Source organism: Chiloscyllium punctatum, chromosome 47 (assembly GCF_047496795.1).
Source record: "Chiloscyllium punctatum isolate Juve2018m chromosome 47, sChiPun1.3, whole genome shotgun sequence".
In the NCBI taxonomy this organism is placed as follows: domain Eukaryota; kingdom Metazoa; phylum Chordata; class Chondrichthyes; order Orectolobiformes; family Hemiscylliidae; genus Chiloscyllium; species Chiloscyllium punctatum.
This window is the reverse complement of record NC_092785.1, coordinates 15627490-15645619: the sequence shown is the minus strand read 5'-3', so window position 1 is coordinate 15645619 and position 18130 is coordinate 15627490. Positions and strand designations below refer to the sequence as shown.

General features: G+C 44.0%; 1 long non-coding RNA gene across 1 annotated transcript; it reads right to left on the bottom strand.

Moving 5' to 3' along the window:
* Nucleotides 1–660: 660 nt before the first annotated feature.
* Nucleotides 661–14930, bottom strand: LOC140468443 (uncharacterized). The gene is made up of 3 exons (XR_011955649.1): nt 14846–14930; nt 13918–14047; nt 661–725 (listed from the first exon to the last, which is right to left on the bottom strand). It is a non-coding gene; the product is annotated as an uncharacterized lncRNA (long non-coding RNA).
* Between the last annotated feature and the right edge of the window lie 3200 nt (nt 14931–18130).

The window sequence follows — 18130 nt, the reverse complement described above, 5'->3', positions numbered from 1 at the left end:
ATTGTGCAATTTTGAGAATAAGGTTTAGTCTCTTTTAAAATCTAGGATTCAACTTTGCTACCTTACTTGGGTTAATTTTCATTGTACACTCACCGAAACAAATTATTGGGTGAATATTATAATGGGAATGAATTGATCGTTAATGTTGCAACGCTAATAAATAAAGTGATTCAAATTTTCAAAGCAGTTTGCTCAGATGCTGACCAAGATATCCATTAAGATCAGTAAACTCAAGATTAAAATATTGAGATGATGGTTTTAAAAAAATAGAATTCGCTGATTATCGATTAGAATTACTTTGTCTTTCAAAAATCTCTTCTACTTAAGAATGTCACGGTCTGGGGCTGTCTGCTTAAGAATGCTTTGAGTGGTCTGGTCTAATCCATAACAAAGTACACTGCAAAATGCTTTTAATTTTCAGTTCATAAGAAAAACTGCTTTGCACATCTCAAAATTGTAAACTTTTTTCTCCCGAATTACTTGTTCGCGCACAATTAATCCTCACATTTTTTTTCCATCAGATGTTCAGAAGAAGTCAGTTAGGAACCGGCTGAGAGCTGTCTACTGAAGGAGTTTCGACCAGACTTCCTGCCACCTTGACTTCCAGCCAGTGTCTGAACATCTTACACCTCTCTACCATGGCAACTGCAAAGGGTGTTCGCATCAACCAATTGGATGCTTTGTACTCAGCTCGTCAACACATTAAGCGTCCAATTATCGAGTTCCTAAATCATACAAAATATTTCAATGTTATTGACTTCAATCCATGTACAATTATTGCTCATAAAAACATACAAAAATCTTTATGATCATCTTTTTCTATTGTTGAGTAGAATTCTCTTAGTCAGCATCTTCTTGTTCTTGAGCTTAATTATTGCAGTAAACATTTGGTTATCATTCCATCCAATAAATGTGATCGATGCCTTCTTACAGCTAGTCCAGTAATTTGACGCAATACATGTTGCTCAGACAAATCACCACACTTTATTACTAATGATTGTAGATATTAAGAGAAACATAGATTGATTCCTGAATACTTTGAAGCTTTCTGTTAGATTTCCAGTCCAATCACCAGAACTAAAATGAAATTTTGCTCCGTTCATCAATATCTGGAAACATTTTGACCACTTCTCCATTACTATGTTTATCTGTATATTCAGGACAAATGTTGGGAAATTGTACTGTAAATGCCATTGACTGTATCTGTCTATAATACATTTGTTATCTCCTTATTTTCTTCAAAATTCTGATACTACGGTCTAAGTATTAATCACACTAAAATCATACGAGTTATAAATAATTTTTAATCAACAAGAAATGAATGGAAGGAAATGCAGAATTCTTAAATAGAAGAGATTTTTGAAAGACAAAGTAATTCTAATCGATAATCAGCGAATTCTATTTTTTAAAAACCATCATCTCAATATTTTAATCTTGAGTTTACTGATCTTAATGGATATCTTTGTCAGCATCTGAGCAAACTGCTTTGAAAATTTGATTCACTTTATTTATTAGCGTTGGAACATTAACGATCAATTCATTCCCATTATAATATTCACCCAATAAGTTTTTGAGCTTTTATATCAAGTGTTGTGAGATTTATATATTAGTTTAATCCATTACTTCTTCATGGCAATATTAGAAGGGAAAATTACTTATTATATTTTGGTTTGATACACACTTAAAACATACAATGATTTCCTATCCAATGTTCATAGTAACTAGCTGATTATTTCTCATTTGACTACTCAGTAGTGAAGGGATTATTATTCAGCCTCAATTACGACACATATAATTGATTTTAATGCCAATAATTACTGTTCATTTTGTGACATTTCTCAGACACAGAGTAATATAAGATTACTCTCATAATTTTCAGTTCACAAACAGCAGTTTTTAAAATAATTGTTGCTAATACAAAAAGAAAGAATTGTTCAAATTTATAAATATAAAATTATGTTTTAGTGTATCAACTGATGTAAATATGTGGCACAGCATAGATTCCCAGTCAGAGGGAAAATTGAATTTAATTTTAGCTGTGGATTCCCAACCAATTTGATTTGATTAGGTTGTATTTCAATCCAAAGCTAACAGTATATTTCTTATAAGCATTCTAAGAGTAGTAGATTTTTCATGGTGAAAGTCATTTAAATTTTTCAAAGTGTTTTTGGTGCTAGAAAAAAAAATCCATCCCTTTGTTGTTTTTCTTATATTTCAAAACTAAAAGTCTAAAAATATCTTCATATACACAGTCATATGCCAGTTCTGCATGGTAACATATGATTAAAAAAATCAAAGATTGGAGTTATCCAGCAAACAAACCAAAGGCATTTCTTACCTGTACAAGCTTACACTTACATACATTTGAGGCACAGAGAGAGTCTGATAACTAGACAGACCTTAATTAACTTCTGGATTAGTGGTGCTGGAAGAACACAGCAGTTCAGGCAGCATCCAATGAGCAGCGAAATCGACGTTTCGGACAAAAGCCCTTCATCAGGAATTTTGCCCGAAACGTCGATTTCGCTGCTCGTTGGATGCTGCCTGAACTGCTGTGCTCTTCCAGCACCACTAATCCAGTATTTGGTTTTCAGCATCTGCAGTCATTGTTTTTACCTTTTTACCTTGTTTTTACCTTAATTAACTTCTGCAGAAAGACCTCAGACCGTGGTCTTTCCCCACTGCCCTTTGGCGGCAGCTGCCCCAGGCTTCAGTTTGTCGGAAAAATAGTGTTACTTCTGCAATTCTAATTACTTATACAAAGTAAATGAACTCACACCAGTGTGCAATTGTTTTAGCCAAGAGCTGAGTCAACAAGAATGGAAACGATGTGGAGGAAATATATAATTGTGGGCGGCACGGTGGCACAGTGGTTAGCACTGCTGCCTCGCAGCGCCGGAGATCCGGGTTCAATTCCCGCCTCAGGCGACTGACTGTGTGGAGTTTGCACGTTCTCCCCGTGTCTGCGTGGGTTTCCTCCGGGTGCTCCGGTTTCCTCCCACAGTCCAAAGATGTGCAGGTCAGGTGAATTGGCCATGCTAAATTGCCCATAGTGTTAGGTAAGGGGTAGATATAGATATAGATGTAGGGGTATGGGTGGGTTACGCTTCGGCGGGGCGGTGTGGACTTGTTGGGCCGAAGGGCCTGTTTCCACACTGTAAGTAATCTAATCTAAATTGTTTTTGTATTAGCTAAAATTGTATGCAAGAATGAAACGTGCCTGCAAAACAATGGTAGATATTACAGGCGAATAGATAAGATGTTGTGAGGGGATGAAGTTAAGCTCGATACGCCTGTACAAACAGTAGGTATAAACATCTGTTTCCCACTTTTACAGAAACACAGGAACAAACCCCAATTAAAAGGGTCATAAGGATCAGTATGGTAGGGGAAGGCACAGATGGAGGGAGTAGATAATGGTGAAGAAAGAATATGCCTAACAATGACCTACAGCAGGATGAGGTCAAACGGCCTTGTGAGGCCAGAAATAAGCATTTTGTCACAGACAAGGCCGGATTCGGCAAGAGATAAACAGGGGTATTGGGGGCCGGTCTTAGGGAAGTGGAGGATGTAAACAGGGGAGGAGCAATGTAAAACAAAAGAAACCAAATTATATAAATATTGTGTATTAATTGAGTTTGGGGTGTGTCTGCCCCTTGCCTTGTAGACCCTGGACATCACACCCTCTTGCAAGAGTAAAATAAAGGACACTACTGATTCAGATTTTGTCTCGGACTACAATTATTGAAGCGTGTGAGCTTTGTTTCCCACAAGTGCATTCCTTAGCACGTAGTGCTGGACGCTGGATGGTTCCAGTCTACAACACTCTGTCAGGGTCAACACCTTGCTCTGGAAGACTCACAGGTTTTGGGCAGACCAAAAAAGCATCATTTGTTTATTATGCTCCAGGCCCATTCCATGTTTGTCTCGGTGTGTGTCCCAGAGAACAGACAGCAGGCCGCAGAGTCCTGCATCATGAAGCTGCTCGGGACTAATGTCGAAACAAACAACTTCTTCTCACTCCAGACTTCTTGAATTCTTGAAAGTCCTACATTCTTTGGAAAAAAAAAGAAAAGTTATCTTCAGCTGAATTGTCACATGAAATGGCAGGATGTATCTCTTTCCCCAATTCATGTGAGCTGCAAAACAAGTGTAGTTTCATTTAATTATAAGAAAATATAGTTTAAGCATCTTGAATTGTTGTATTTTGTTCCAACTTATTTACCAATGTAAAATAATCGCACAGTTATATTATTGATTGTATCTTTTGCTCACTATAACACTCACATCGCTCTTGACTTCCTCTATTCCTCATTCCATCACAAATGTCTAAACATTGATCATGATAAAATTTTCATTATTAAATATTACTTTTCTCTGCAAAGAATCCAGTGGAGAGAACCAGAGACTTCTTTAACAGCATTTAGAGTCATAGATATATAAAGGTGGGCAGCAAAGAAACAGGCCCTTTGGTCCAACTCATCTGTGCTGTCCAGATTTCCAAAATTAATTTACCCCCATTTGCAATCAGTTAGCCCACATCCCTCTAAACCCTTCTTATTCATAGACCCATCCAGATGGCATTTAAATATTTTGTAATTGTAACAGCCTCCAGCATTTCCTCCGACAGGTTATTCCATCCACACACCACCCTCTGTGTGACAAATTTGCCCCTTAGGTCGCTTTTAACTCTTTCCCCTCTCACCTTACACTTATGCCGTCTAGTTATGGACTCCCCTACCACAGGGAAAATACCTTGTCTATTTACCCTATCCATGCCCTTCTGAACAAAAATCAATTCTGTTTAAGTAGAACACATGCCTCTTTTTTTTCAATCCAACTGCCTATCTATTACATTTTAGTCCTGAGTTTATTGATATTAATGAGCATTTTACTAACATCTGAGCGAACTATTTTAAAAATATTGAACTTGTTTGTCAGAATTCTAACAATAATTATCATCTCATTGTTATCATAATAATCAGATGATAATTCAACATTGTAAGTCTAATGTGAATTGTGCAATATTTGTTTAAATTTTATCCATCATTCCTTGCCAACGCTACAATGAAAAAAATTCCATTTTTCTTTCCCACAAAGCAAATACTGACTTCCTATCCAATGTTCATTCCAAGTATCTGATTCTTTCTCACTGAATACTGACAGCAATCATGGGATCATTATGCAGCTTTATAGATATAGACATCAACAACAACTAGTTTCCTCATCTCCCCCTCCCCCACCTTATCCCAGATCCAACCCTCCAACTCAGCACCGTCTTCTTGAACCGGTCCAAGCTGTCCATCTTCCTTTCCACCTTTCTGTTCCACCTGCCCCTCTGACCTATCACCATCACCACCCCTCCCCCACCTCCATTTACCTATCACCTTCCCAGCTACCTTACCCCACCTCAATCCCATTTACCCCTCAGCCCCCTTCGACCCTCCACATTCCTAATGAAGGTCTAATGCCTGAAATGTCGATTCTGCTGCTCCTCGGATACCGCCTGACGTGCTGTGGTTTTCCAGCGCCACACTTTTCGACTCTGACTTTAGACATGTCCCATGACTTTTCACTCCAACCATGACTGTTCATTACTGCAACAACCTCAGTGAAATAGCACTCTGAGAGTACTCATAATTCTGAAGTTCACTCATAGCATATTTAAAATCCAATTTTTGCAAATACCTAATAACTAACAATTGATTTCATTCATTATTGCCACATGGATTGTTTTGCGTGCTACCCAGAGAAATCATGCCTTATATAGCTTGGGGCAGCATAGCGGCTCAGCGGTTAGCACTGCTGCCTCCCTGCGCCAGATACACTGGTGCAATTCCAGCCTCTGTCTGTGTAGAGTTTGCACATGCTCCCCATGTTTCTCTGGGTGCTCTGGTTTCCTCCCACAGTACAAAGATGTGCAGGTCAAGTGAATTGGCCAAGCTGAATTGCCCACAGTGCTTGGGTGCATTATTCAGAGGGAAATGGTTTGGGTTTCTTTGGGTTGGTGATGTCATTTCCTGTGGTGATGTCATTTCCTGTCTTTCTCTCTCTCGGGGGTGGCAATAATGCTTGTTGATAGAGTTTCAGTTGGAATGCTGTGCTTCTAGGAATTGTCGTGTGTGTCTCTGTTTGACTTGTCCTTGGATGGATGTGTTGTCCCAGGCGAAGTGGTGTCCTTCCTTATCTGTATGTAAGGACACTAGTGAAAGAGGCTCATGTCGTTTTGTGGCTAGTGGACGTTCATGTATCCTGGTGGCCAGTTTTCTGCCTGTTTGTCCAATGTTGTGTTTTTTACAGTTCTTGCATGGTATTTTGTAAGTAACATTAGTTTTGCTTGTTGTCTGTATAGGATCTTTCATTAGCTGCTGTTTTAGTTTGTTGGTGGGTTTGTGGGCTACCATGATGCCAAGGGGTCTGAGTAGCCTGGCAGTCATTTCTGAGACGTCTTTGATGTAGGGGAGAGTGGCTAGGGTTTCTGGATGGGTTTTGTCTGCTTGTTTGGGTTTGTTGCTGAGAAATCGGCATGGCTGTGTCCATTGGGTACCCGTTCTTTTTGAATACACGGTGTAGGTATTCTCTGCTCTGCGTAGTTCCTCTGTGCTGCAGTGTGTGTTGGCTCGTTGAAATAATGTTTTGACGCAGCTTCACTTGTCAATGTTGGGATGATTGCTTCTGGACATCCCACAGAAAATGCCATCACCGACCCAAAGAAACCCAAACATATAAATAGAAACCAGGAGTTATCAGCAGTGCTTCACCCGCAGGCCCACCGAAGATGCTACCTCGTTTGGTGATGAAATGTCTGGAAATGAACCTTCCAGCACAGTGAGCAAACGTACATCCAGAAGGATTTATATCTTTGAATTTGTAGAATGTAGAACAATAATATGCTCAATGTTTTTGAAATACATTTGCTGAATTAAGTTCATAGACATTCACAGACAATGATGTGCTGATTTGAGGTAAATTCTCTTTATTTGAAATTTGTAAAAAAAAGACCTGATGAATCTCATTATTTCAACATGAAGATTATAATATGGCAAAGTTCTTAAAGTTTCTCAAGAATTCAGAAACTGCATAGTGAGATTCATATATTAATTAGTGACCTGAGAAAATTAGTAACAGATATGTGATTAGATTCCCTACAGTGTGGAAACAGGCCCTTCAGCCCAACAAGTCCAGCCTGACCCTCCGCAGAGTAACCCACCATCTGACTAATGCGCCTAACAGAATGGGCAATTTAGAATGGCCAATTCACCTCACCTGGGAAATGGGGCTGGGTGGGGTTGTCTTTGGCGGGTTGGTGTGGACATGTTGGGCCAAGTGTCCTGATTCCATACTGTAGGAAATCGTATCTTATCTCTGCTCCTGATGAACCTATTGGGTCACCATTCAACTTCCAAGCCTATCCACGTTATTGTTATAACTCAATGTCTCCAATTCCCAGCAACGTTCTGGTAAATCTTTTCTCACTCTTCTCCAATTCAATAATATGTTGTCTTTAACACTGCGACCAGAATGTCTTGTCGCTCAATGGAAGAGGACTCACCACTATTCAGCCATACCTTAACCTGACGTCCCTGTTCTTATACTTAATGTCTGACCAATGAAGACAAGTGTGCGAAACACCTCGTTGACCACCATTTCGACCTGTGATGCAAATTCCAAAGAATTGTAGACTTGAAAACCTCGGCTCACTATTTAGGATTAAAGTTGAATTTTAGTCATCTCCAAAGAGTCTGATGGTATTTCCAGGAAACTGAGCTACTGCTGTAATTATCGCACCTTTCCTCACAGAAGGAGGCAGCTAAAACTCCAGTTTGGCTGTTAATCCCAGCAGCCTGGCCTTAATCACCTTTCACAAAACCCCCAAGGTCACTTCTTCCACCCCCAGAAACCCCCTGATGACTGCAAGAGCCACTGTTATCCCATGCACTGTTTAAACCAACCGAATACAACACACGGAACAACAATTTTTTTTTAGATTAGATTACTTACAGTGTGGAAACAGGCCCTTCAGCCCAACAAGTCCACACCGCCCCGCCGAAGCGTAACCCACCCATACCCCTATATCTACATCTACCCCTTACCTAACACTACGGGCAATTTAGCATGGCCAATTCACCTGACCTGCACATCTTTGGACTGTGGGAGGAAACCGGAGCACCCGGAGAAAACCCACACAGACACGGGGAGAGCATGCAAACTCCACACAGTCAGTCGCCTGAGGCGGGAATTGAACCCGGGTCTCTGGCGCTGTGAGGCAGCAGTGCTAACCACTGTGCCACCGTGCCGCCCACTGCCTTTGTGTCCTTTAACAACTACCACCCACTGCCTTTGTGTCCAACAACCCGAATCCAAAATTGGACCTATGAAACAAATCCTGCAAAAAGCCCCAGTGTGTTGTGGACCAGGCCAGACCCTCAACCCATTTCTCGAAGTTACCCAGACTCTAATTTTGTTACTTGTTCTAAGCTGGTGTAATGTGGATATTCCAGGAGATGCAGTTGTTCAAACCACTTTATTTTAAACAAAACAGAAATTATTTACACAATTACTGACCGAAACACAGACAACAGAGAACAAAATGCAGAATAACTTAAGCCCTCCGGAAATCCAGTAGATCACCCCCAACTTCATGATGCTGTTCCAAACACTAGCAACAAAACCAATAAACACCCCTTGGCAAAAGGTAAAACCAAGCCCAGGGTCTGACAGGAGAGAAGTCAGAGAGAGGGGGGGGGCCAGCCTGACCCTGCTTCTTTGGGTCCAGCAGCGTTTTCCTCACCACTGCTAAAAGCCAAACCAAACCTGAGCGTCATTAAACTGGGAGAAGTGGCCACTCCTCTTTCATCGTACAAGCGTTTTGTTTTAAACATGACATCCTTCTGCCTGAGGCAGTGTCTCTTAGCTGTAAACAAATTGGCCCTAAAAGCCTTCAACTCCAGATTTTTTCAGAGTCTGTGTCGTTTCCGACCGCTCTGAAGAAAACACAGACTGGGTAACCTTGTTAATGAAGCAGCATCATCACAGTAAAGATTGAGATGTGGGTGTGTGTGAAGGTGTGTGTGTGTGTGAAGGTGTGTGTGTGTGTGAAGGTGTGTGTGTGTGTGTGTGAAGGTGTGGGTGTGTGTGAAGGTGTGGGTGTGAAGGTGTGTGTGTGTGTGAAGGTGTGGGTGTGTGTGAAGGTGTGAGTGTGTGTGAAGGTGTGGGTGTGTGTGAAGTTGTGTGTGTGTGAAGGTGTGTGTGTGTGTGAAGGTGTGGGTGTGTGTGAAGGTGTGTGTGTGAGGGTGTGTGTGTGTGTGAAGGTGTGTGTGTGTGTGAAGGTGTGTGTGTGTGTGAAGGTGTGTGTGTGAGGGTGTGTGTGTGTGTGAAGTTGAGTGTGTGAGGGTGTGTGTCAGTGTGGAGATGCGGGTGTATTTACGGGTGTCAGTGTGGCGATGTGGATGTCAGAGTGGAGGTGTGTGTGTGTGTCACATTGACAGGTCCCAGCAGACGGAGACTCTGCTGTGTGTTTCTGAGAGTGAGGGGTAATACTAACAGAGCCCAGCAGAGGGATATTGCTGTTGGCACAGTCAATGACACTGGCCTGAGTATGTACACCTTCAACACAACGTGTGAGATGCAGCAACGTCTCAGCACTGACACATCCACTGTTGTCAGAAAAGCTGAATCCGTGTAATAGACCCTGACATGTTGCTGGGAATGAGGTACATTTGTTTCATAATCTCAAATTCAATTCTATCAGATAGTTCTGTTCAATTCTGCAATAAACTTATCATCATCTGTATTCTGGTCTGGTGTTAAATTGTAAATATAGTGTGTTCAATCGACTAATGAACTTACCATCATTTGTATAAAACTTAACGTCATTCAGCTTGCTGACTTTACGTGTTTGTTTCAGTGTCATTATTAGGTTCAAATAATCTGTGTGCCATTATGCAAACACCTTGTGAATGTTTCTGACAGGCTCGATCTGTCTCTGTTTATTTTTCTCTTCCTGTCTTTCTCTCTCTCTGTCTTTATCTCTCTCTCTCTGTCTTTATATCTCTCTCTCTGTCTTTATCTCTCTCTCTCTGTCTTTCTCCATGTCTTCTTCTATTTCTGTCTTTTTCTTTGTGTCTCTGTCTCTGTGTTTTTGCCTCTCTCTGTCTTTCTCTCTCTAGCTGACTTTCTCTCTCTCTGTCTCTGTGTTTTTGCCTCTCTTTGTCTTTCTCTCTCTCTGTCTCTGTCTTTTTGCCTCTCTCTGTCTTTCTCTCTCTATCTGATTTCCTCTTTCTGTCTTCCACTTTTTGTCTCTCTCTCTCTCTGTCTTTTTTCCTTTCCCTGTCTCTCTCTGTCCCTCTGTTATTTTTCTTCCCTCTCTTTCTCTCTTGTTGAGAAGAGAAAGTGAGGGAAATGAGGAACAGGTATGGATTATATTAGATTCCCTACAGTGTGGAAACAGGCCCTTCGGTCCAACCAGTCCACACCAACCCTCCGAAGAGTAACCCACCTGGACCCATTACCCTCTGACAAATGTACCCAACACTATGGGCAAGTTAGCATGACCAATTCACCGAACCTACACATCTTTAGACTGTGGGAGGAAACCGGAGCACCCGGAGGAAACCCACGCAGACACGGGGAGAATATGCGAACACCACACAGACAGTCGCCCGAGGCTGGAATCGAACCTGGGACCCTGGTGCTGTGAGGCAGCAGTGCTAACCACTGAGCCACTGTGCTGCCCCGGGGGGGAGGTGGGGGGGGGGGGAGAAAGTGAGGGACATGAGGGACAGGTAGGGAAGGGAGAGAGAAAGCGAGGGTGATGAGAGAGAAATAGGGAGGGGCAGAGATGAGGTCACCGAGATGAGGGACAGATAGGGAGGGGGGTGGGGAGAGACCACGAGAGAGGGGAGATGGGATGTGTGTGTGTGTGTGTGAGAGAGAGAGAGAGATCCAATCTCCTCCTCAAGACAGGGTTGGTCGGGGGAAATGCACTGGTAAATAAAAATATTAACTTGAAATAAAACCAACAGTGGGAGCACAAAAAGCACAACAAGATCCCACAGCTCTCTGCCTTCTCCAATCTCCCACATTACCCTGTGACACTGGTTCAGTTTAGTTATTGCATGATTCATGAATTGCAGAACATCACAGCAACATCGAAATACACGGAAATCACTGTAGAGCAGTTGACCACAGGCTAGAAGCATTAATAAAGATGCACAGCAAGATCCCACAAGCAGCAGCAGTGTGACCACTGATGCTGGTTAAGGGTTGAATTCTGTCCCCAGGACGACACAGAGGGACCAATCCTACTGTTTGACAAATTACAAACTTTAACCCCTTCTATTCTATTCCACATCTCTCTCTCTCTCTCTCTCTTTCCCTATTCGCCCTCTCACTCTCTCTCTCTTTCCTCTCTCACTCTCTCTCTATCTCCAATAACTCTCTCTTACTGTCTCTGTGATATAATCCTGTACGCTAATCTTTATTGCACCATCCCCCTGAAATAACAATGACTCACCTTGCTGTGGGGGTGAGGACGGTTTTATTTGTTTGAAAAGTTGACAAATGAAAACTGGAGCAAAGGACACAGAGACCCCACAGCCCAATATTCTGTGAATTCAACTGAAGTGGCCAACCTGGGTCTTATTTCTGTCATTATCACATTTTATCCCCCTGGCTGATACATCTCTCATGTTACTCTGACAGTAGAACTCAGCATTTGCATAGATTTTCTCTTTAAAGGTATTAATTCCCTCCTCGGGGAGTCCTGCCACCCAGATCCTGGAGGTTAACGTGTCTGTGTCCTAATCCCAAGGCCCTGGTTCCTTTAACTCCAGGCTTCAAACCCGTTTTACACCAATGAACCTTTCACTGGGACAGTTATTCTCTCTCACTTCTTCATCTCTCTTCCCCTCACTCACTCCTTTCCTCTTTCTCTCTTCCCCTCCCCCTTACTCACGCCTTTCCCTCACTCCTTCCCATTCACTGTGCCTCTTCCTCCTTCCCTTTCTCATTGTTCCTCTCTCTCTCCCCTCTCACTGTCCCTATCTACATCTCTATCTCTCCTTAGCGTTCTCCTGCTCTCGGGAATCGATCTATGTCTCTCCCACAGCCCTTCGGTCCCCTTTCTGCCACTCACTGATCCATTGTCTCTCCCCCCTCTCCCTCCAACCCCCCCCTCCATTCTGACTGAAATATCCTCTCCTCCTCCCCTCCATTTAAAGGGTGTCCCCACCTCCCATTCCTGTCCCGGAGACATTTGTCTCTCTCTCTGTCTTTTTGCTTTTCCCTCTCTCTATGTGACCCCCTAACTTTTCTCAGTCTTTCTCTCTTGCTGAGGGGAGAAGTCAAAACGAGGGAGATGAGGCAAAATGGGGAAGGGGGAGAAAGTGAGGGAGATGAGAGACAGATAGGGAGAGAAAGCGAGGGAGATGAAGGACAGATAGGGAGGGGGAGAGAGAGCGAGGGAGATGAGGGACAGATAGGGAGGGGGAGAGAAAGCGAGGGAGATGAGGGACAGATAGGGAGGGGGAGAGAAAGCGAGGGAGATGAGGGACAGATAGGGAGGGGGAGAGAGAGAGTGAGGGAAATGAGGGACAGATAGGGAGGGGGAGAGAAAGTGAGGGAGATGAGAGACAGATAGGGAGAGAAAGCGAGGGAGATGAGGGACAGATAGGGAGGGGGAGAGAAAGCGAGGGAGATGAGGGACAGATAGGGATGGGGAGAGAAAGTGAGGGAGATGAGGGACAGATAGGGAGGGGGAGAGAGTGAGGGAGATGAGGGACAGATAGGGAGGGGGAGTGAAAGCGAGGGAGATGAGGGACAGATAGGGATGGGGAGAGAAAGCGAGGGAGATGAGGGACAGATAGGGATGGGGAGAGAAAGTGAGGGAAATGAGGGACAGATAGGGAGGAGGAGTGAAAGCGAGGGAAATGAGGGACAGATAGGGAGGGGGAGTGAAAGCGAGGGAAATGAAGGACAGACAGGTAGAGGAAAGAGCACTCCACATTAATTTGACATTCTGGGAGGAGGAGTCGGAGAGGTTGGGAGTGCTCTGCTCCACCATCAGTAAACCGAGCACAGGCCCTGTACACAGGCTGCTCTGATGTGTAAGGGGTGACACACAGACCAATAGTTGCACAGCAAGATCTCACAGGCAGCTGGGTGTGTGAACCCTGGGGTATTTCCTCTTCATTCCCCCGTGCCAGTACCCCCTCCCCCCCATCCCCAGCAACAACCTCTCCACAAGCACAAGCCCCATGCAATTTTCACGCTGCAAGATCCCAATAATGCCATCACTTTTACAATTCAGTTTCTGAATGTGCATCTCTCTTTGTCTTTCCCTGCCTGTCTCTCTACTTGTCTCTGTCTCTATTTCCATCTCCCTGTCTCTCTCTGTGTCTCTATCTCCCTCTCTGAATCTCTCTATCTCTTCGTCTCTCTGTCTAATTTTTATTTGTTTGAAAACTCAACAGAAAAATCTGGAGAGTGTTCAAAAGAGGGGACAGAGAGAGGAAGACAGAGAGAGACCCTCCACTACCCCAGATACTCTGAATTGAATTGAAATGGCCAGACTGTCTTATTTTGGTGATTATCACATTTTATCCCCTTGACCCAGATATCTCACATTACTGTGACATTATGAATGGGTCTTTGGAGAGAGTTTCTCAGGACAGGTTTCAATTCCCTCCTTGGAGAGCACTCTGTCTGTCAGACACTCAATGGGGATTGACATGTTTGTGTCAAATCCCAAGACCCAGTTACTTCAGCCCCAGGCTTCAAACCTGTTTAAAAACGACAGGGCCACAATCCGACAGGAGCCAGTTAACCAGAGGCCCAGTGAAAAACCAGCCCTCACACACCCAGGCACAACCCCAGACAGGAGATGAAACCTCGGGGTAATACACAGACAAAACTCACCTGGACCCCACAGGGTGCAGCCTGTGAAACAGGCCTCAGGACCAGTTCCCCGTCTGGAGAAAACTCCTGTTTGACGATTTCCTGGTCCCAAACTCTCCCTCTTTGAATCTTTAAGTGGCCGGAAAGATTCCTTTAGGAGGAAAGAGGCAGCATTAGTTGAAAGGCAAAGGAGGAAAATCTTTCACAGGGAGATAGCACAGCAAGATCCCAGGTTTTCTCCTCTCAGTGAGACAGACAATCTCTCAGCAACATCCAAACACGTGTCGGGCGATCAGTTGAGTTTTCATGTTGAAAAGCTTTTCATATTGAAATGATGGATTAAACTGCTCGCTGCCTTCAACAATAGCGTTTGGACATCTAACACACAGCAAGATCCCAGATGTCACAATGCTGCTGCACCTCGATAATCTGATCTTTTTTTATTTCCCTTTGTGATGCTGGTTCAGTTTAATTATTTTCTGTCACCCCAGAATTGAACATGACAGTTATTTCACAATCTCACCATGCCTCTCCCTCTCCCTCTCTCTCTCTCCTTCTGTTTCTGCTGCTCTCTCTCCGTTATTCATTTCTTTCTCTCACTCCCTTTCTCTCCATGTCAAATTGTTTTCATCCTGCCCTCTCTATGATTCTAATTACTCTGACAGTGTGACAAGTATTTACAGGGTGTCAGATATTTTGGGTTTGAATTCCCTGCTCAGGGAAGTCCTGCCTCCCATATCCTGGGGGTTAACCTGTTTGTGTCATAATCCCAAGGGCCCAGTTACTTTAACCACGGCCTTCAAAAGGGTTTTAAAAATGACAAGGCCACAACACAACAGGACCCCGTTAACCAGAGGCCACGTAAAGTCAGGCGCCTCCCCCCTCCTAGCCCCCATACGCAACCCTGGAGGAGATGAAACCACAGGGTAATAAGCCAACCATAACTCACATGGGCCCCCCAGGGTGCAGCCCTGGTGAACAAGGCCTAAGGTCCGTGCTCCTCTTCTGGATGTTGTGCTTGCCAGAGGATTTCCTGGCCCCAATCATTTTAGATCTTCATGTCGGAGCTTTCCTAACAAAAGGCCCTTGGATAATAGAGAGGAAAGCTGAGTTGAATGCAAGGAGAGAGAGAGAGAGAGAGCACATGGATGCAAAATTATGCAGCAAGATCCCAGGGTTAAAAACACCCCCGTTCACCATCCCCAATGCATTGCATAATATCACAACAACATCAAAATACAAACAAATCATAAGACAGCAATTAACCAGAGACTAAAACATCAATAAACATACACAAGCAAACTCAACCAGACTGGGAGAGTTGCTCCCTCTCAGTTGAGAAAGAAGCAGACGAAGAGAGTCAGAGATTAGATTTTGTGAATGCATCTGAACAGTTCTTGTCCGCATTTATTCTGGGTGAGGGGTTTGTGGACTCCACCCCTGCAATCTCTGACACTTTGCAACGTCTGTCAGTCTGCTCCCTGGGTAGAGCTCTGTGTGATTGAGATGTTAATTCCAAGGACAGGAGCCTTGTTGGATCTTGCTACTCACTGAGGTGTTAATTCTAGGGCAGCAAAGACTTACCATTCCTAACTGATTGAACTTTTCCTTAAACCTTGTTTGTCATGTCGGTGTACTTTGAAGATATCAAACATTGGCCCCATGCTAGCGTCCAAGAACCTAACTGTAGATACACCGAGACACACACAAGGCTGGGAAAAGAAACGGATATTTGCTGAGGATCTCACAGGATGTTCCTGCTGTACATTCACACAATTAAAATCTCTCTCTCTGTCTCTGTCACACTCCCTCTTTCCCTGTCCCTGTTTCTCTCGGTCTCAATCTGTCTCTCCCTGCCTTGCTCGACATGCAGCCATTTCTGTCTTGACTTTCAATCTCCTATTTCCTTTCCCTTTCTTGGAAATATCGGCAGAGTTTAGGAATTTAAAACAATGATCACATTCCTGACCCTCAACACCCACATTTCCCTCTCTCTCTGCTCCCCCATCAGCCCCCCCAACACAGGACTGGGAAGATCATGTGGACGGTACACAGTTTTTGTCAAGAGCTGTGTCAGTGAGGGTCGGAGTTCAAGTATTGTCACTGAAATGTGTGTGTCTGTGTGTTTGTGTGTGTGTTTGTGTGTGTGTTTGTGTCTGTGTGTGTTTGTGTGTGTGTGTGTGTTTGTGTGTGTGTTTGTGTGCATGTGTGTTTTTGTGTGTGTGTTTGTGTGCGTGTGTGTGAGAGAGAGCGATATCATGCCTCTGTGTGTGTGTGTGTGAGAGAGAGCGATATCATGCCTCTGTGTGTGTGTGTGTGTGAGAGAGATTGCCTGTGTCACTGAAAGGAGAAAGCCTGGGATCTTACTGTGCTGTCACCCTGTAAAAGGTTTTCCTCCTTTGCCTTTCAATTCATGCTGCCTCTTTCCTCCCAAATTATGGCCACTTGAAGATTCAAAGAGGGAACTTTTGGGACCAGGAAACCTTCGAACAATAGCTTTCTCAAGACACGACCCAGACCTGAGGCCTTTTTGACAGCATGCACCCTCTGGGTCCACATGAGTCGTGTCTATGTATTACCCCGAGGCTTCATCTCCTCTCTGGGGTGGAGGGGTGAGACTTTTTACAGGGCATCTGGTTAACAGTGGCATGGTCTCTCTCTCTCTCACACACACACACACACACACAGACACAGGCATGGTCTCTCTCTCTCTCTCACACACACACACACACACACACACACAGACACAGGCATGGTCTCTCTCTCTCACACACACACACACACACAGACACAGGCATGGTCTCTCTCTCTCTCTCTCACTCACACACACACAGATGTTTCAGTGTCAATACTTGAGAGGGAGAGAGAGAGAGACCTTGCCTCTTTGTGTGTGTGTGTGATAGAGACAGAGACCATGCCTATGTTAACCAGAGGGTCTGTAAAAAGCCAGGACCCACTGTTCTCCCAGAGAGGAGAAGAAACCTTGGAGTAATGCAGAGACAAAACTCATCTGGGCCCCACGGGATGCAGCCTTTCGAACAGGCCTCAGGACCAGGATCTCTGTGAAGAAAGCTCTTGTTTGAAGGTTTCCTGGTTCCAACCTCTTTCTCTTCGAATCCTCAAGTAGCCGGAAAGATCCCTTCGGGAAGAAAGAGGCAGTATTAGTTGAAAGGCAAGGAATATCTTTTGCAGGGAGATAGCACAGCAAGATCCCAGGTTTTCTCCTCTCAGTGACACAGACAATCCCTCAGCAATATCCAAATACGGAAATATCGGGCGATATTTTGAGTTTTCATGTTGAAAATCGTTTTGAAATTGTGGGTTAGCTGATTGAAACACTCATTGCCTGCAATGATGGCATCTGATGCACAGCAAGATCCCACACGCGACAACGTTGCAGAAGCTACATGACCTGATCATTTTTATTTCCCTCCGTCATGCTGTTTCAGTTTCGTTATTTCCTGTCACCCTAGAATTGAACATTACAACTATTTCACAATCTCACAATGTCTATCTCTCTCTCTCCATCCTTCTGTTTCTGCTGCTCTCTCCACTTTTCAATTCTTTCTCTCACTCATTTTCTCGCCTTGTCGAATTTTATCATCCTCCCCTCTCTATGACTCGCATGATTCTGACAGTGTGACAATTCTTTACAGAGGGTCAGATATTTGGGGTTTTAATTCCCTCCTCAGAGAGTCCTGCCTCCCAGACCCTGGGGGTTAACCTGTTTGTGTCACAATCCCAAGGTCTCGGTTACTTTAATCCCAGGCTTCAAACCACTTTTAACAACGACAGGGCCGCGTTCTGACAGGACCCAGTTAACCAGAGGCCCTCACAATCCCCCACCCCCCTAAGAGGATACTAACCCATGGTGAAAAAGAGACCCCCCCACTCCCCTGGGCCACACGGGGTGCATCCTGGCAAACAGGCCTCAGGCCTTTGCTTCCCCTCTGGAGGTTGTCCTTGTCCAAGGCTTTCCTGGCCCCAATCTTCAATTTGCAGCTTTTTCAACGCACGTTCCTCGAAGTAAAAGAGAAAATAGGTGAGTTGAAAGGAGTCGGGAGAACACTTTGATGCAAAGTTACACAGCAAGATCCCAGGTTTAAAAGCACCTCCCCTTCAGCAGCCGCATCCCCAATGCATTGTATAACGTCACTGAAATATCAAAATACAAACAAAACATAAGACAGGAATTAAGCGGAGGCTGGAAACATTAATTAATGCACACACACAC